Source organism: Somniosus microcephalus, chromosome 14 (genome assembly GCF_052327205.1).
Source record: "Somniosus microcephalus isolate GS21.2 chromosome 14, FLI_Smic_1.0, whole genome shotgun sequence".
Taxonomy (NCBI): Eukaryota; Metazoa; Chordata; class Chondrichthyes; order Squaliformes; family Somniosidae; genus Somniosus; species Somniosus microcephalus.
The window spans coordinates 24,275,707-24,295,850 of record NC_141000.1 but is presented as its reverse complement, the minus strand read 5'-3'; the positions used below and the strand labels follow the sequence as shown (position 1 = coordinate 24,295,850).

Genomic DNA, 20,144 nt, shown 5'->3' with positions numbered 1-20,144 from the left:
TTCGTTTTTTCTTTGCTTGGGAGTTCTGAAAGAGTTAAGCTTTAACACAACGATGTTACATGCGTGGACAGTGCTATGAATTCCAGGTCTGCTGCAGATATCTACTTGGCTTCAGTGGTGTCGGCTGCTTCCTTAAGTCATCTGAACAACTACTTTGTAAATGGAAGTCGACTCCCACTGCCCCATGTCTACCTGTACAGTAATGAGGTCTGGGAGCTTAACAATAAACTCCCTTCTGCTCTGGACTGGATTTCGGTCACAAACGTGGACTCCTTCAATCTGTCTGAAGGCAGACGCAGTTCATGCTGGGCGAGGTAAAGCTCAGTTGGAATCGTAAGCTGCCAATTCCACAGTAGGTAAAATGCACGTAAGAATGGAAATTGATGGGGAGTCACCTGGTACAACTTGTATCTGTGCGCCGTTACAAAAATAAACACAAAAAGGCATTTGGTGGGTGGTCTTACTCAAAGTAAAAGAACCTTTTCTCTCTACACTCTATCTTTGAGCACAGGACAGGAGGTACTCTCCCCTTCACAGCCTTTTTGTTGCTTGACTGACTCTAGGGGAATAATTTTAACCCAACTCGCTGGGCAGGAAACTGACGGGATCGGGTGCAAAGCTGTTTTTTCACCCCACCAGATTTTACTCTCCAGTGAAGTCAATGGACTTGCATTTACATAGCGCCTTTCACAAATTCAAGACATCACAATTTACAGCCAATGAAGTACTTTTGAAGTGTAGTCACTGTTGTAATGTAGGAAACGCAGCAGCCAATTTGCACACAGCAAGCTCTCACAAGCAGCAATGTGATAATGACCAGATAATCGGTTTTAGTGATGTTGGTTGAGGGATAAATTTTGGCCAGGACACTGGGGAGAACTCCCCTGTTCGTCTTCGAATAGTGCCATGGAATCTTTTATGTCCACCTGAGAGAGCAGACGGGGCCTCAGTTTAACGCCTCATTCGAAAGACGGGATTATTAATTTGAATTATGGGAAAATCATGGACAGCAAGCGCCAGTACCTCCACGTCCTTTTCATTAAAAGAATGGCCAACGAATCCCAAACCCATGACAACAGTAAGGGGGGGAAAAAGTATTGAAACTTCTACTTATGCACAAGCACCCTAAGTGAAACCATCACAGAGTATTCAAGCACTCAATGAATCTCTACAACTAAAAAAAAAAAATTGGGTCAGAGTAGCCAGCCAGTAAAATGGATTAATGCTGGCTACATCCAGTACACAATGGCATAGTTTTTCACGACATAAAAATATTCAGCTATTTCCTCAGATTTTATGTTAAGACATAAATAAAGTCCGAATTCAGTTTAACAGTCGCAAATGGAAAGAGCCAACACATCTTGTATTAATACTAAAGCAACATGGTCCAAGAAGAGCAATGCCATTCTGGAATGACCTCAGATCTCCATAACTTTGTCCTTCTTTCTTTTAAGAAGGCACTGAAAGTTAAAGGAGTAAATTTGGTATTCATAAACCATCACGGCATTCAGTTGGAATAAAAGTATGGGAAGGGTATGGGGTTTAAAGCAGCAGGATTGCGAAGGTAACAAACTGGCTTTGATGATGGCTGCATGAAGATATTGGCCCAGAAATTCGGGTCCCAACGTGTGAGTACGCACGGGGTACTCACGCGTAGGCCCAACGAAAGTGCCGGTTTCGTGCATGCACTGCGCATGCGCGGGAAACCGGCACTTCCGTTCCCCTGAAAGGGGTTCAGTGGTCGAACGCGTGCGCAGGAGAGGCAGCGCGTGCGCATCGAACTTACGTTTTTTTTTTGCAGGTTTCTCCGGGAGGGTAAGTCTGCAGCAGTTACACTTTTAAAAAGCAGGGTAAGTGGTGAATTAATTAAAATTAAAAAAAATTTCCATTGGTTTATTATTTTTAAATACTTTAAAGAAAGGTAAGTTTATTTTTAGCCCTGTTAGAAAATGTAATTAATTTTTTCAAAAATTTAAATTGTTCAAAAGTTATTTCATGTAATTTATAGTTATTTTAAAAATATGATTTTTTAAAAAAAAACTTTATTTGAAGTTTTAGTGATGTTTTGGGGCTTATAGTATTTATAGGTTTGACAGCTCTTCCTGTCAAACTTATGAATGAAGCATTCCCTGCTACCATTGGCTCTCCATGGCCCACGTGATCCCAGGGAACGCTTCGAACTAACTGCGCCCCTGGGATACGCAAGCACTGCGCGCCGGCAGTTGGAGGAGACCCAGGATCGGAATCCCACACGGGCCCACAGCTCAACGGCCGGCGCGCTAGGCAAGTGCAGGTCGGGGGCTTGCACCCGCAGGAAGCCTCCGACCCGAATTTCTGGGCCAATAATGTGGTTTAACATTTCCTTTCAGGTATATGGCATGGGGCCATATCACAAGCCTTCATAACAGTGAGGCACACATTCGGTTCAGATTGGTCTGAGTGAGTAAGCTGCAAGAGGGGAATTTGTCTCAAGGAAGTATACTTGACCTATTTAATCAGTGTGCTGCCAAGTCTGCTCAATTCCTTCGATTTATTTTTAAAATTTACTTTTAAGAAGTAAAATATACTGTATCTACAAGCTGCAACATTTACAAATTTTTCTCCCCATTACTCTGCCCTATGTGAAAACTAAAATACATAATAAATGCAATGAATAAGTATACTACTCTAAGAAATTACAGACTCAAAAAAGGATATAACAGTCGCTAATCAGGCTTGAAATTCACATTCTGAGTAAATATCCAACCAAGTTGATTATCAAGATAATGTGGTGGACTATGTGTAAAAATGTTGTGAAGAGTCACATGTCAAAATAAAAAAGAACCTGTATTTATATAGTTTCTTTCACTACTTCAAGATGTCAAAGAGTGCTTAACCAATGAAATACTTTTGTAGTGTAGTCACTGTAGGGAAACGCAGCAGCCAATTTGTGCACAGCAAGCTCCCACAAACAGCAATGTGATAATGACCAGACAGACAATCTGTTTAGTGATGTTGGTTGAGGGATAAATATTGGCCAGGACACCGGGAGAACTCCTCTGCTATTCTTCGAAATAGTGCCACCATGGGATCTTTTGTGTCTAACAGAGAGGGCAGACAGGGTGTTGGTTTAATGTCTCATCTGAAAGACAACACCTCCAACAGTGCAGCACTCCCACAGCACTGCACTGGAGTGTCAACCTAGATCATATGCTCATGTCTGTGGAGTGGGACTTGAGCCCACAACCTTTTGACTCAGAAGCAAGAGTGCGACAATGAGCCAAGGCAGGATAGGATATGTTGCAAAAAACTGGACTTCAAATTAACAAGTAGACTGTATATCACATTGCAATAGTGTTAATGTCCTAGTTGAGGTAAGGACAATCGAAATAGAAATCTTCTGCACTAAAATGTAAATTTAGCACACTTATCTTTTGAAGCATAGTCACTGTGGTAACGTGGGGAACTGCAACAGCCAATTTGCACAAAGTAAGCTCCCACAAACAGCAATGAGATAAAGGAGCAGATAATCTGGGATTCTTTGGCCATTCTTTTAATGGAAAGTGTAGTGTATGTACTTTGCAGAAGGAACTATATTCTGCAGCCCCTGTATACTGCAGTACCAGTAGTGACCACCCCTGTATATAAGCCTGTGTAGTAACTTTTGCATAGTAGTTCCAGGTTGTCTCCACTCAGTAAAGACCTGTTATAATCAACTCCTGCAGTCCGTGTCACAATTACACACGGACATAATAGAAAGTATTCTTATTTCTTCATACTTCCATCTTTTTCTCAATACAGTCACTTTAACAGCCTCTACCAATTGTTAAGTGGAACAGTTAATTTATTATTTTGTATAGTGTTCTTGTCTGGTCTGTTAGAAATTGAAAATAAACTTCAAAAGGGAAAACAAGCCTTAGATCATCACCATCATGAGATTTTATAATGAAGTCTGAATTTCTGAAAATCCGCCATTAGTGTTATAAAGATGACGACTATGTCTGTGTGAAAGAGTGGAATACTCTCGCTCTCTCTCCCACTCTCCCTCCCCCTCCCTTTGCACCCCCCCACCCCGGTCGTTGACAGTATCAAGCATTCCCAGGTCAAGTACAGGACAGTTAGATGCCCATCCTGACGTAATAAAGACTCACTAAGCACTTGGTTGTACATAAAGCAAGACTTTAATCGACTTGTAACAAAACATGGAGGTCTAGTTAGTAGTCACTAGCTTCCTGTTTCCAGATTGTCTCTGGCCAAGTTGGGCCCATGCCCGAGTATTTATACTCCTCGGACGGCGTCCTCAGCTGGCCGTTCAGTACTACTTCTGTAGTGTATGTCTCCGTCTACCTTTAAGAAAACCATTGTATGTAACCGTTCACCTTTAAGAGAACTATTTTAGGTGTGGCACTACTTTGTTGGCTTCTGTATACTGTAATACCGACGGTGACCACACCGGTATATAAGTGCTGTGTCAGGATTATTTGGCAGATTCGCCCTGACCTTCGAATAGTAAAGTCCTGTTTTAAGTTACTCTTGGAGTCTGTGCATTAATTAACTAAACAACCCACAGACTTTACAACTTCCTAAGTTACTTCTTGTAGAAGTTGCGATTTATGACATTCTTCCTCCCTAAAAGGTTTGGAAGTCCAGTCTTCCGTTAACGGACTAGGCGGACCAAAAATAGCCATAGTCGTTTACTTTTCTGCTCGTGACCAGAAGGCACGTTTCCCCGGACCGTGTCCTGGTCCCTGGGTCGCTTGGCCCGTACCGGTATGTCGGTAGAGTCCGCGTCGTCTTGATCGTCCTGTGGAGGTCTGGGAATATCATGACTCCGGGTGCGGGTCCCCATAGGCGCAGAGATGGCCTCATCCTGGGTCATAGCCGGAGATTGTCCGGCGTCCTGATTTCGGGTGGCCATCCTACGGGGAGCGTTCAGCTCCCCGAGTTGATCCGGTAGCACTGCCGGCAGATCCCTCGATGTCCCAGGTAGGGCGTCATCTTCATGGGGGGGGGGGGGGGCGGAGTGTTGGCATCATCGTCGTGGGATCCTTCATCATTCGGGCCCGTGTGACTGGCTGGGCAGGGAGCCAGATCTCTGAGCGAGACGGTGGACTCCCGGCCATCGGGGTACCGCACATGCGCATACGTGGGGTTTACTTCCGTTAACTCCACCTCGTCAACGAGAGGGTCGTTCTTGGCAGACCGGACGAACCTCCGGAGTAACACGGGGCCTGGAGCCACCAACCATGACGGTAGAGAAGTCCCAAGTGTAGAGCGACGCCAGAACTTGAAGAATCGCTCATGAGGTGTGACATTAGTGGATGTGGAGAGAAGAGACCTGATAGAGTGTAACACGTCAGGGAGCACAGTTTCCCACTGCTGGTCTGGTAGGTTGCGTGACCTCAGTGCCAGACAGACAGCGTTCCAGATGATGGCATTGTATCGTTCAACCTGTCCATTGCCGATTGGGTGATATGGTGTCATCTTACTCGAGTCGATTCCCCGTTGGGAGAGAGAACTTTTAAGTTCATTCGACATAAAGGAGGGACCCCGATCAGTGTGGATAAAGTTGGCCTTCCCGCAAAGGGAAAAGACCTGATCGAGGCATTTAATTACCATAGAGGTAAGCATATTAGGACAGGGGAAGGCAAAGGGAAAGCGTGAATACTCGTCTACCATCATAAGTAGGTAGGTGTTCCGCGTCGACGAAGGCAATGGCCCTTTAAAGTCTATGCTGAGCCTCTACATAGGCTGCATTGCATGTATGAGTAAGTCATCTGATGGGCGGAAGAATTGTGGTTTCAATTCTACACAAATCCTACAGGAGGAGCATGTTTTCTTTACGTCCTCCGTTGAGAATGGTAGATTTTTGGAGCGCACAAAGTGCAACATATGGGTAACGCCAAGATGGCGTAAGTCCATATGCAGATCCGCCAGAGTCGACGTTGACACTGAAGAGCAAAATGCCCGTGTGAAGGTATCTGGGGCCACATTCTGTTTGCCGGGTCAGTAACGGATAGTATATCCAAAGGCGGCCAGCTCCATCCTCCAGAGTTGAATTTTATTATTTTTGATTTTCGTGCGCTTCCAGTTATCCAACATGAAGGCCACGGAGCGCTGGTCAGTTATGAGCATGAAATGACGCCGAGCAAGAAAATGACTTCATTGGCGTACAACTTCGATGATGGCTGTAGCCTCCTTCTCGACAGGGGGGTAATGGAGCTCGCTACCCTGCAAGGTTCTGGATAGGAATGCCACGGGTCGACCACCTTGATTCAAGGTAGCCGAGATCGCCACCTCCGATGCATCGCATTCGACCACAAAAGGAAGGTTTTCGTCAATGGAGCGAAGCGTGGCTTTCTCTAGCTGTCATTTGAGGAGGTTGAAGGCAGAAATAGCCGTTGCTTCCAATGGAAAAGACTTCGCATGAAGTAGGGGCTGTATTTTATCGGAGAAGTGAGGTATCCACTTTGCGGAATAAGTAAACATGCCAAGTGCCCAGCGAAGAGAGCCGAGATTTGTAGGGGGAGGGAGCTCCTGAAGTAGACGAAGTCACTCTGGGTCCGGTTTAATAACAACGTTGCCCACCCAGTAGCCGAGAATGTTCACTGATGGCACCGATTTCATCGATTTGGATTCGTTTAACGTTAAGTGGCGACGACGGAGAACGTCAAAAAATCTCTGAAGATTGGCGTCACGCTCCTTTTGATCATGGCTGGCAATAGTGATATTGTCTAAATATGGAAAGGTATCCGTCAAGTTCTCTTGCCGGACTAGGCCATCCATTGCCCATTGGAAGGTGGCCACCCCATTGGTGACCCCAAATGGAAGGCGACGAAACTGATAAAGCCGACCATTGGCCTCAAAGGCCGTATACTTTTTGTCAGAGTCTTTCAGCGGTACCTGATGGTACGCGGTCTTTAAAATCGAAGATTGAAAATACCTTGTATTTGGCAAGGTTGTTGACCATGTCATCTATGCGTGGTAGCGGGTAGGCATCCAGATCGGTATATTGATTAATAGTCTGCGAATAATCAATACAAAGACGTTTCTTATGTTGTTTTAAAGGGTTTTTCACAACGACGACTTGAGCCCGCCAGGGGGATGAACACGGCTCAATAATACCGTCAGCTAAAAGGCGAGAGATTTCTCCCTCGATAAATGCTCAGTCGTCTTGGCTAAAGCGCTGCAATTTGGTGGCTATGGGTTTACAGCGGGGGGAGAGATTGGCAAACAGGGAGGGCTCACCGAGTAAAGCTGCCGAGAGTGCACAAAACGGCACCTTAGAAATGGTAAGCTCCGGCTTCGACCCTCCAAACTCAAAAGTGAGTCTTTTGTGCTGCTTCTGGAAGTCCTGTCCCAGAAGCACATCGCTACATAAGTTTTCGAGTACTCTGAGCCGGGTGGAGGGATACATGTGACCATTGAGGATGAGGTTGACAAGACAGAAGCCAGAAGAATTGATGGTCAGAGTCGTCAGAGCCATTGCAATCTCCCTGTCCGAGGGATAAATGCGCAGTTTTAACCTGCTGACAGCCTGCTTACTAATGAAGCTGTCAGAGCTGCAGGAGTCGATTAGCGCGCTTAGAGTGTGCCCATTTACTGAAACCTTCGTGGCTGCATGGGACAAACTTTGGGGAAAAACAGCTGTGATGGGAGGAGGGGTAATTTTTCCTTCGGCAGCTGTAGCCTTAGCAGTGGTTCTTGGGGGAGGAGCAGCTCCATAGATAGTAGCTGTGAAGCTAACAGGAGCTCTCGACCGGTATACTTTAGAGGAGCGGCCTTTCTTGTTAGCAGAGGCCCGTGACTGACATACCTTGGAAAAGTGTCCTTTCTTGCTGCAATGATTGCAGGTCGCATTATGAGCCGGGCAAAATTTTCTGTAATGGAACGTACCTCCACAAAAGAAACACTTTCTTCCTGATTGCCAGGATGCTGCTAGGGCGGGGTCATCATCAGCAAAGGCCTCTAGGGTAGGGTCGTCATCCGTTAGAGTAGAGTCATCATCAGCAGGGGCATCCACCCGAGACCTATCGAAAGACTTATTAAAGGCGATAGCCGCCGCCCATGCATGTGGTGGGAGATAAGTGTCTGCATTCTTCTTGGCCAAGTCCAGGGAACACGCCTGGTCATAAGCAGCCTGTAAATTGAGGGTTTTATTTTCCAGCAGGCGCTGACGTATAAAAGGGGACGCAATCCCATTGATAAAGGAATCATGGATTAGTTCCTCTTGATACTGTTCAGCTGTAACCGCTTTAAGGTTATATAATCTTTGCTGAGCCTGCGAAGTTTCTGGAGGAATTCATCGAGTGATTCCCCAGGCTGCTGCCGAGTTGTGGCCAGTAGGTGTCGAGCAAATAATTCATTCGGGGACTTGACATATAGCTGCTGTAAAATTTGGACAGCAGCATCATAGTCTATACAGTCCTCAATATAATCATATACACGAGGGGATACGTAGTTAATAAGCATTCGTAACTTATTAGGGGCATCCGCCCCACATTCTTCAAGAAAGTTGCTAAAGGTACAAAACCAATGCTTCCATACCTTCGCTGCCGCAGGTGCATTCGGGTCCAGGTCGAGACGAGCGGGTCTAAGGAGTTTTTCCATGATGGATCAGTTTCTTGCCCAAGTCCCTTTCTGCGGTTCGAGTTGCAGCTGGTTGTTCTGAATCACCCAAGGCATGGAGACGATAACAAGTCGATTAAATTGACGTAATAAAGACTCACTACGCACTTGGTTGTACATAAAGCAAGGCTTTAATCGACTTGTAACAAAACATGGAGGTCTAGTTAGTAGTCACTAGCTTCCTGTTTCCAGATTGTCTCTGGCCAAGTTGGGCTCACGCCCGAGTATTTATACTCCTCGGACGGCACCCTCAGCTGGCCGTTCAGTAGTACTTCCTGAGTTACTTCTTGTAGAAGTTGTGATTTATGACACATCCATTTGGTGGTCACCTTGGTTAATTTCAAACTGGGGTCCCTTGACCACAAGGACAGTGTCGAGATCGCTCTTTTTCTGCATTTGTTGACTCATTAGATCATAATTTCTGTTGCTGTATACTAATAAATTTGTTTTTTTACAATCAGAACACCATTTTACCATTGGATAGCTTACACGGTCTTTCAAAAGAGCTTGGATTGCAGAGAGTGCGCCAAATCTGCAGAGGGTCCCCAAGAGTGCACCAATATTTGCAAGGGATCTCCTACCATCCAGATAGATGGTTCAGCACAAAAGTTGCTCGAGCACGTAAAGGTAACTAAAGCCCAGAAGGCTTTTCATCCTTCTGAACATGTCCACAATTCAACTCTGGCATGTTACCTATAGAAATAAGATTCCCTCCTCCACCTCTCCCCCACAGCAGTGGATGGCCATTGCATCTTTTAAAGGAAAATTGGATAAATACTTGAAGCAGGGGAAGATACAGGACTATGGGGAGAGAGCGGGACAGTGGGATTAGTTTTGGATTGGTACAGGGCTATGGGGAGAGTGGGACAGTGGGATTGGTACAGGACTATGGGGAGAGAGCGGGACAGTGGGATTGGTACAGGGCTATAGGGAGAGGGACAGTGGGATTAGTTTTGGATTGGTACAGGGCTATGGGGAGAGCACAAGGTGGGGGGATTCGCACAGGACTATGGAGAGAGCGCGGGACAGTGGGATTGGTACAGGGCTATGGAGAGCGCGCGGGACAGTGGGATAAGTACAGGACTATGGAGAGCGCGGGACAGTGGGATTGGTACAGGGCTATGGAGAGCGCGCGGTACAGTGGGATAAGTACAGGGCTATGGAGAGCGCGCGGTACAGTGGGATAAGTACAGGACTATGGAGAGCGCGCGGGAGAGTGGGATTAGTACAGGACTATGGAGAGCGCGGGACGGTGGGATTGGTACAGGGCTATGGAGAGTGCATAGGACAGTGGGATTGGTACAGGGCTATGGAGAGCGCGCGGTACAGTGGGATTGGTACAGGGCTATGGAGAGCGCGCGGTACAGTGGGATAAGTACAGGACTATGGAGAGCGCGCGGGAGAGTGGGATTAGTACAGGACTATGGAGAGCGCGCGGGAGAGTGGGATTAGTACAGGACTATGGAGAGCGCGGGACGGTGGGATTGGTACAGGGCTATGGAGAGCGCGCGGTACAGTGGGATTGGTACAGGGCTATGGAGAGCGCGGGACGGTGGGATTGGTACAGGGCTATGGCGAGAGCACAGGGCGGTGGTATTGGTACAGGACTAGGGAGAGCACGCGGGACAGTGAGATTGGTACAGGACTATGGAGAGCGCGTGGGACAGTGGGACTGGTAGAGGGCTATGGGGAGAGCACGGGGCGGTGGGATTAGTACAGGGCTATGGGGAGAGAGCAAGAGAGTGGGATTAGTTTTGGATTGGTGCAGGGCTATGGAGAGCGCGCAGGACAGTGGGATTGGTACAGGGCTATGGCGAGAGCGCAGGACAGTGGGATTGGTACAGGGCTATGGAGAGCACGCGGGACAGTGGGATTGGTACAGGGCTATGGAGAGCGTGCGGGACAGTGGGCTTGGTACAGGAATATGGAGAGGGCGCGGGACAGTAGGCTTGGTATAGGGCTATGGAGAGAGCCCGGGACAGTGGGCTTGGTACAGGACTATGGAGAGCACGCGGGACAGTAGGATTGGTACAGGACTATGGAGAGAGGGCGGGACAGTGGGATGGTTACAAGGGCTATGGAGAGAGCACGGGACAGTGGGATTGGTATAGGGCTATGGAGAGAGAGCGGGACAGTAGGATTGGTACAGGACTATGGAGAGAGGGCAGGACAGTGGGATGGTTACAAGGGCTATGGAGAGAGCACGGGACAGTAGGATTAGTACAGGGCTATGGAGAGCGCGGGGAGCATTTGGATTGGTACAGGGCTATGGGGAGAGAGTGAGACAGTGGGATCAGTTTTGGATTGGTACAGGGCTATGGAGAGCGCGATGGGCAGTGGGATTGGTACAGGGCTATGGAAAGAGCGCAGGACAGTGGGGTTGGTGCAGGGCTATGGAGAGAGCGCGGGACAGTGCGATTGGTACAGGGCTATGGCGAGAGCGCGGGACAGGTACAGGGCTATGGAGAGAGCGCGAGACAGTGGGATTGGTACAGGGCTATGGAGAGAGCACGGGGCAGTGGGATTGGTACAGGGCTATGGAGGGAGCGCGGGACAGTGGGATTGGTACAGGGCTATGGCGAGAGCGCGGGACAGTGGGATTGGTACAGGGCTATAGCGAGCGCGCGGGTCAGTGGGATTGGTACAGGGCTATGGCGAGAGCGCGGGACAGTGGGATTGGTACAGGGCTATGGAGAGAGCGCGGGACAGTGGGATTGGTACAGGGCTATGGAGGGAGCGCGGGACAGTGGGATTGGTACAGGGCTATGGAGAGAGCGCGGGACAGTGGGATTGGTACAGGGCTATGGAGAGAGCGCGGGACAGTGGGATTGGTACAGGGCTATGGAGGGAGCGCAGGACAGTGGGATTGGTACAGGGCTATGGAGAGCGCGGGACAGTGGGATTGGTACAGGGCTATGGCGAGAGCGCGGGACAGTGGGATTGGTACAGGGCTATGGCGAGAGCGCGGGACAGTGGGATTGGTACAGGGCTATGGCGAGAGCGCGGGACAGTGGGATTGGTACAGGGCTATGGAGGGAGCGCGGGACAGTGGGATTGGTACAGGACTATGGGGAGAGCGCGGGACAGTGGGATTGGTACAGGACTATGGGGAGCGTGCGGGACAGTGGGATTAGTTTAGATTGCTCTAGCAAGCAGCTGGCACAGATGATTCGAAAGGCTTCCTTCGGTGCTGTAAATGTTTCTGGCTCAATGACAGCAGCTTCAGTGCAGTTACTTTCTGCTCAAAATCAAAGCATTCGCGGTCTTCTCTTAATAGGAGTGACTAGTGCACTGCCCGCAGAGTTTCAAACCTCAAATAATAACCTGCAAATTGACCAAAATGGTTATTCATACCACAGCTGCGAGGGACAGGTTATGACTAAGTTTACATGATTTCCACACTTGAAAGTAACACAAGGCCAAGGCATAGAGAAATATTTATTACCACAACACTGTGGAAATACCACAAATGGTGATATTTTTTCAGTGAAGTATAAACAGATAAACCAGAATTCTTTGAGACACAAAAAGCAACTCAACGGTCATCACTGTTTTTGCACACCACAGTTAATACTAAATAAGACAATTTCTTACATTTATTATAAAAGAGAACATATAATCAGCAAGTGTGAAATATAGGACTTTTACGTCATTGGTGATAGACAAGTACAAAACACACAATTTTATGGTCAAGTTTCTGAAGCTACCCTCAAAACTAAATAAAACAAAAGGACAACCTGCAAATACTGGAAATCTGAAATTTTTAATCCCCAGCACCACTGTCGTGGAGTTAAATTTAGCCGTACCAGCCAACTATGGGAGTTTCAAACTGCCAGTCAGCCTTTCAACTTGTGGCCCAGAAATTCGGGTCGGGGGCTTCCTGCGGGTGCAAGCCCCCAACCTACACTTACCTAGCACGCTGCAGTTGAGCTCTGGGCCTGCGTGGAATTCCTCTCCGAGGCCTGTCCCAGAGGCCGGCGCGCTATGCTGGCGTGTCCCAGGGGCGTAGTTAGTGCGATGTGTCCCCTGGGATCACGTGAGCAACAGGCAGCCAATCGGAGCAGGGAATGCTCCATTCATAAGTCTTGACAGATAGACCTGTCAAAGCGTATAAATGCTGAGGCTGTAAAACTGTACTTTACCTTCAAATAAATTTTTAATAAACATCACACTTTGTAAATAAACTATAAATGACATTAAATAACTATTTTAAACAAAAATTTAAATTTTTGAAAAAAATAATTTTATAAAAGAACAGGGCTAAAAATAAACTTACCTTGCTTTAAAGTATTTAAAAGTAAAAAAAACCTGTGGAAAAAATGTTTTAATTTTAAATAATTGACCACTTACCTTTGAAAATGAAGTCCTTACGGCTGCTTTTTACATTTCTAAAATGTACAGACTTACCCGCACGTTAAAACCTGAAAAAAAAAGGAAGTTCAACGCGCACGCGCAGACTCCCGCACGCACGCGTTTGACCTCTGAACCCCTTGGTTCAGAGGATCGGAAGTGCCGGTTTCCTGCGCATGCGTAGTGCATGCAAGATTCCGGCACTTCCATCGGGTCCACGCGTGAGTACTCCGTCCGTACTCATGCGTTGGGACCCGAATTACTGGGCCATTATGTCACCGTGTTTGCATTTAGAATCATTGAATCTTACAGCACAGAAGAAGCCATTCTTCCCATCATGCCTATGCCAGCTCTTTGAAAGAGCTATCCAATTAATCCCACTCCCCTGCTCTTTCCCCATAGCCCTGTAAATGTTTCCTTTTCAAGTATATATCCAATTCCCTTTTGAAAGTCACAAGTGAATCTGCTTCCACCAGGCAGTGCATTCCAGATTATAACTCAGTGTAAAAAACTCATCTCCCCTCTGGTTCTTTTGCCAATTAACTTAAATCTTAAAAACAGAAAAAGTTGGAAATACACAGGTTAGTCAGCATCTGTAAAGAGAAAAGAAAAAAATGATATTAGGGTGTGACCCCTCAATTGGAACCTGTTTTTTTAATTCTTTACTGATGCAGAGTAAAAAAAAACTAAGACCTTTGAAGAAGTTATTCGTGAGCTCTTGTTGACTGATGACTGTGCCCTTACTGTCCACAATGAAGAGGATCTCCAAGTTATTATGGACCATTTCTTGGATGCTGGTAAGAAATTCAGCCTCACTTAACAGTCTGAAGAAAATGGAAATTATATACCAGCCCGTCCCTGTAAAACCTTATATCCCTCCCAATAATACCACTGAAGGGCATATGCTGTTTAAAGTGAATAGGTTCACCTACCTAGGAAGCACCACATCAGGTCACGTGCTCCTAGATGATGAGGTGAACCACAGATTGTTTAAAGCCAGTGGTGCTTTTGGAAGGCTCCGTGTGAGGTTATAGGATAAAAGGGGCATTAAATGGTCAACAAAGCTCAAGGTCTGCAAGGCAATAGTAATAACATTGTGTGTGTGTGTGTGTGTGTGTGTATATAAAATAGCTGGACCACTTACAATCCTTACATCAGAAAACTCAATCATTTCCACTGTGGTTGCCTCAGAAAGATCATGAAAATTTGATGATGGCAAAAGATTCTGGACACTGAGGCCCTCAAAGAGCAAATATGTCAGACACAGAGGAAATTATAGTAAAGGTGCAGCGACAGTGGGCTGCTCATTTAGACCGAATGCCTGATACTACACTACCCAAGAAGATACTCTACAGTGAGCTGAAACTTGGCAAATGCTCTCGTGGTGGTCAGTTCAAAAGATACAAGGATTGCCTAAAGACCAATCTCAAAAAAAGGTGGCATCTCAACTGACACATCGGAGCACGGTGCTTGTGACAAAAGAAAGTAGCAAAAGGTGATTCACAATGGCGTGACAAAGCTTGAAGCAAGTGTATCCAGCTAGCTGAAGGAAAGAGAGTCCAAAGGAAAGCGAGGAAAGATCAGCCCTCGGGTCAATCCGACATCCGATGTAGTGTGTGTGAGAAAACATTCCTCGCAAAAAATTGGACTTTACAGTCATACGAGAATCTACAACCTGGATTAATTGGAGATAAATCATAGGCTGTCTCCATTGACGGTGATGGACAAACCATAGTCATCGGCACAGGTGCTGAATGATGTGCAGTGTATTTCCAGCATTTTCTGTTTTTATTTCAAATATATACAAAGTTGCTGCAAATATCCTTCCTTGTCCATATTATATTTCAATGAAGTATTTTAGCAATAATAGGGAAATAAATCATTATAGGCATCTTCAATTCTATACCTCAGTATAGCACACCCTTAACCTTATCCTAACCCGTGAGCGATAGAGAGATTTATTTATTTAGGGAAGGAATTCCAGAGCACAGGGCCTTGACGGCAAAGAAAAAGGACGCCAACGAGGGGAGGGGATACACAAGAGGATCCAAATTTGGAGGAACACAGAGTTCTGAGGGTTGTAGGGCTGGACAAGGTTACAGAGAGATAGGGTGGGGCAAGGTCAGACGCTCAGCTCAGAGTCAAATAGGGCACTGTAAGTAAAATGTGAAAATCGTTAAATATTATGCAGCACAGCTAGGTCAAACAAAGCTAGTTAATTAAGCAAGAGTGCAGATTCCCGCTTGCTTCTCCTTACTTATTTAATTCCCAATCTCTGGTTGGCCATCAGGGAGGGGAATAAATCAGGTACAAGCCAATCCAACATGCGGTCATAAAGTTCAGAACAACAGATCATCCAAGAGGATTATTACAGTCGGAGTGTTGCCTGAGCACGCTTGCTCAACCAAAAGATTGGTGCACAATACTGAATAGAATGGGGAAAAAGGACAAAACTGTCTCAGTGTAATAAATAAAATTGGAAAGAATCGTTGCAGAGGCATCGTTTTTTGGAAAACCCTAAGCGGGAAATTTCTGAGTTTAATCTGCAATCAGTTTAAAAATAAATGTGAATCATTTCTTCTTCACTCCCATGCAAGGCAGTTTAAAATACTCACGAGGCAATTTGTTCAGGATTAAAAGAAAACTCCAAATATTTTCTTTAAATTTTCAGCAGCCCATCAGTGAAAGAGCCATAACTCTCTAATATAAAAGGATTTCTATCCTGGTTTCTCAGAATATACAGGTACACTATCCCTTATCCGAAAGCCTTGGGACCAGCTGAGCTTCGGTTTTCGGAATTTTTTCGGATTTCACAAGGTATTATTATAAGACTGGAAAATTTGTATTTAATATAAATTTTAAAAGTTCAGGCTACCTCTTGCGACTGTTCTGTGTCTCATTCCCCTTCCTGTTTCTCTGGAAAGCCGGATATCGGCTGACTCCTAAGCTGGCCCGCAAATCAGGTCGGGGGTCGGGTGGGGGGGGGGGGGAAAAGAATATCGGACGGGCCGCGGTTCGGGTCGGGGAGAAAAGAATATCGGACGGGTGCGGGGGGGGTGGGGTGGCGGGGGGAAGAAAAGAATATCGGACGGGCCGCGGTTCGGGTCGGGTCGGGGGGTGGGGGGGGGGGGGGGGGGGGGAGAAAAGAATATCGGACGGGCCGCTGCAGCTATCGGACGGGCCACTGTATTGTTGGGTTCACTCTCCCGGTACCTCCTTCACACTGCCCGGCTCGGCCTGCAATCTCCTACCCAGGAGGGAACTCTGTGACCCTCTGCCCTGCTCAGCGTAAGTCGTGCGCCACTCTGGTCATGTCGTGCGCACGACTTACGCTGAACGAAAAAACTTTCGGTTTTTAGAGGTTTTCGGTTTTCGGAAGTTCGGACAAAGGATAGTCTACCTGTACTTGGAACTCATTATAGTCCTACAACTACCCGCAATAATTATAACCATGCAGAACACCTTTGTTTACAATTAAAAACATTGCAGTTTGATGTATTCAGTAGAATTACTGGTTAGTTAACTAGAGAAACATTTATAGGGGTGAAATTGGATGGGGTCAGCCTGCTGCCGTGAACTGGGCCCAGGAAACGATCCCTGCGGAACAGGTAGGCCTTGGGGTTCATTTATATTAGGCCAGCGAGCTGCAGACACCTGCTGGGTGTCCCCAAGCAGCTCGCCAGCGAAGCGGAATAGATTTTGGTTAGCTGTATCGCTGGCAGCAACCCTCAGGTAGGTCCTGGGAGGGTGAGAGGCGATCGGGAGCGGGCACTCAAGGATCCTGCAAGACAGACATTTGAAATATTGGACTGGAGAGCGGTGACTCATGCCAACCTGGTCTTCAGACTATATCAATTAAGCTACTTCATATAATTTACCTTTTTGAGAGTAACCTACTGAGAACACTCATTTTCTAGGCCTAAGATTAAATTATGATTTTGTTCAAATAAAACCAGAAAATCCTGGAGCTACTCAGTAGATCATCAGTATTTGAAAACTTTTCCAGCAGACCCTTCATCAGAGAAGATCATTATAGGAGTGAATAAAACTGGGCAGGGGGGTTAGTGAACAACAGGTGAAGATAAAGGTTATAGTCAGAACATATAATCTAGACTGGCGCTTCAGTGCAGTACCGAGCAATGCTCCTGCCAAGGCGTGGGTGCGTGCAGCAATCTGAAAGGTCCTACGCAGGCCGCTTACCGGTTTTTACATTAAATTTCTGCGCATGCGCGGTACTCAAAGGGACCACGCATTAAAAGAAACAGGCCGCACGCAGAACAAAGCTCGGCTCACAAGGGACATTGGCACTGAGGGAGTGCTGCACGATCAGAGGTGCCGCCTTTCAGATAAGACGTTAAACTGAAGCCCCAGCTGCCCTCTCAAGTGGGCGTAAGAGATCCCATGGCACTATATAGAGGAACAGGAGAGTTCTCCTGGTGTCCTGGCCAATACTTCGCCCTCAACCCACATCTAAAACAGATTAGTGATTGTCATTTACCTCAATGCTGTCTGTGGGACCTTGCTGTGCATAAGTTGCCTGCCACATTTCCTACATTACAACAGTGACGACACTTCAAAAGTACTTAATTGGCTGTATAGTGCTTTGGGACATCTCGGGGTTGTGAAAGGTGGTCTAGAAATGCAAGTCTTTCTTTCTATTATCACAAAGAAGGCAGTGAATGAATTTAATAGTCTGTTTTGTTCATGTGATTTTTTTTTTTTTAAACGCATGTATTTAAACAAATAGCAATTAGCAGATGATACACAGCCACAACCGAATCCCTTGTGTACAACGAGTGATGTGGAGTGCGCTCCCTGGGCACAACACAGCAGGAAACAAACCACAAAATATCATTCCATTAACTAGGTTTCATTTATGACGGCTACAGCTTTATTCGATTCAAACAAAAAAACACACAAAAACGGTTACGGCCATGGAAGGAGTGTTTGTGCCAAGGCCTGTCTGTCTGTCTGTTAATCAGTCTGCGAATCCTCCCATTACTTCACACTGTTCTCCAAGATAAAAGCACGAAGCTATGAAATGATGACATCACACACTTACATTAATCCCAACCACAGTGCATTCACAAGACAAAACTGACTCATCATTGCATCTCAACACCATATAGCTTCATACCACATGGCAGCCCGATTACTTAGATTGAAAGTAACTAATTCAACTACTTTAAACAAATTATTTTTACGCCGCTTCATGATAAATAAAGGCAGGTTAATATCAAAACAAAACCTAAGTATTAAATACTGATAAAAGATCACACCAAAACGTTAATCTGTACTTCTCCATTATATACTGATCAGCCTGATGTACATTTGCAACATTTTCAATACACAAGGCTGTTTGTGATGTTAGCAATCTATTACACCCCTATTATTAATATGGCCCCTCACATTCCCCGACATGGATGTTGACCACTAACACAGATGGTGCAGTCTCTCCCCTCATTTCCTGCACAGTGATAAAATGGTTCACCAAAATTATAAATTTTTTAGAAAGATTTTAAAACTCTCATCCTTGTGTTCAAATCCCTCCATGGCCTCGCCCCTCCCTATCTCTAACCTCCACCAACCCTACAACCCTCCGAAAATTCTGCTTTCCTCTAATTCTGGCCTCTTGTGCATCCCCCACTTCCTTTGCCCCACTGCTGGCGGCCGTGCCTTCACACGTCTAGGCCCCAATCTCTGGATTTCCTTTCCTAAACCTCTCTCCTCCTTCAAGACGCTCCTTAAAATCTACCTCTTTGATCAAGCTTTTGGTCACCTGTCCTAATATCTCCTTCTGTGGCTTGGTGTCTATTTTTGTCCGATTACGCTCCTTGGGATGTTTACTACATTAAAGGCGCTATAAGTTATTGTTGACGCCACCATGAGAATGTAAAACACTTTCAAAAGTTACAGAACATGCTACAAGTCACCCACCAGTCTTCACAGCAGATAAAATTATTACTCTGTAGTAAAATTCTAAATATGGAAATCAATATCATTTTTAAAAAATTTAATAAAACCCAACACGCTAACCCCATTCCCGGTTTTATTTCCAAAATTTTGGCATCGCTGCAAATGCAATGACAGGAATTCTCCAATAAAGCCAGTTAACTGTTTCACACTAGGGAACATTCTGCTCATCTCAAAAAAGTACCTCCTCCAGTCTTGATGAAGATAAACCTTCATGAGACAAGGCCAGTGATGCCCCAAAAAGTTCTTTTTAAAGGAAAATAAGTTTTGAAAAAGTTGCAAGTTAGCATCTTCCATACAAAATAAGCATACCTATAAGTGCCACTCCTAGAAGCCATCATCTCATCTTAAAACTTTTGCCTCATTTCAGACGGAACCAATATTGGAAGTGTTCTAAACAGCTCAAATCTAGCCCTCTAACCAATCTAATTGGTCCCAACAAGGTCCAGGCCCCCTCTCCAAGTTATCCGACTGGTTCTAAGACCCTGTCCTAACTGTAAACCTGCAATCAGTGTTCAAAATTATGAAGGGTTTTGATAGAGTAAATAGGGCAAAACTGTTTCCACCGGCAGGAGGGTCGTTAACGAGTGGACACAGATTGAAGATAACTGGCAAAACCAGAGGGGAGAGATAAACACGAGTTTTTATGATCTGGAATGCACGGCCTGAAATGGTGGTGGAAGCAGATTCAATAGTAACTTTCAAAAAGGAATTGGATATTATATACTTGAAAAGGAAACATTTGCAGGGATATGGGGAAAGAGGGGGGGGCGGGGGGGGAGTGGGACTAATTGGACAGCTCTTTCAAAGAGCCAACACAGGCACAATGGGCCGAATGGCCTCCTTCCGTGCTATGAGATTCTGTGAATGATTCTAAATGTCAACAAGCTGACACCAAGGCTGAAACACTGACCAGCAGAGTTGAAACTCGGCTAGTTGTCTGGTATGGCTAAACTTAACTCGGTCACAGTGGTGCTGGGATTGAAAATTGGCGGCATCATTCCTAGTGGGCTCTGCTGGATTGCATGCGTGTGGATATTGGGTGAGGACAGGGTTGATTTGGCTGTGATACCCACTACTGCCTGCCAACACTCATTGTCCACACTCAGGAGAACGGCTGCTCAGGCAGGGCAGTGAAGTCTTTCCAGCACTAGTGAAACTATTCCACCACAGAAATCAGCACTTTAAGAAGGGAGAGAAAGAATAATGGGAGA

The 20,144-nt window shown here is 46.0% G+C and overlaps 1 protein-coding gene across 5 annotated transcripts in view; it reads right to left on the bottom strand.

The window, feature by feature from the left end:
- LOC147107380 (rho GTPase-activating protein 6-like) overlaps positions 1–20,144 on the bottom strand; it is a 184,726-nt gene that overhangs the window by 125,739 nt on the left and 38,843 nt on the right. Inside the window, exon 1 of one of the 5 annotated variants that reach the window (XM_086006365.1) lies at positions 12,519–12,616. The exons of the other annotated variants lie outside the window; for them this stretch is intronic. The gene's annotated coding sequence lies outside the window, so the exon portion shown is untranslated. Of the gene's footprint in view, positions 1–12,518; positions 12,617–20,144 lie in introns of those variants that run through there. 5 annotated transcript variants of the gene reach the window in all.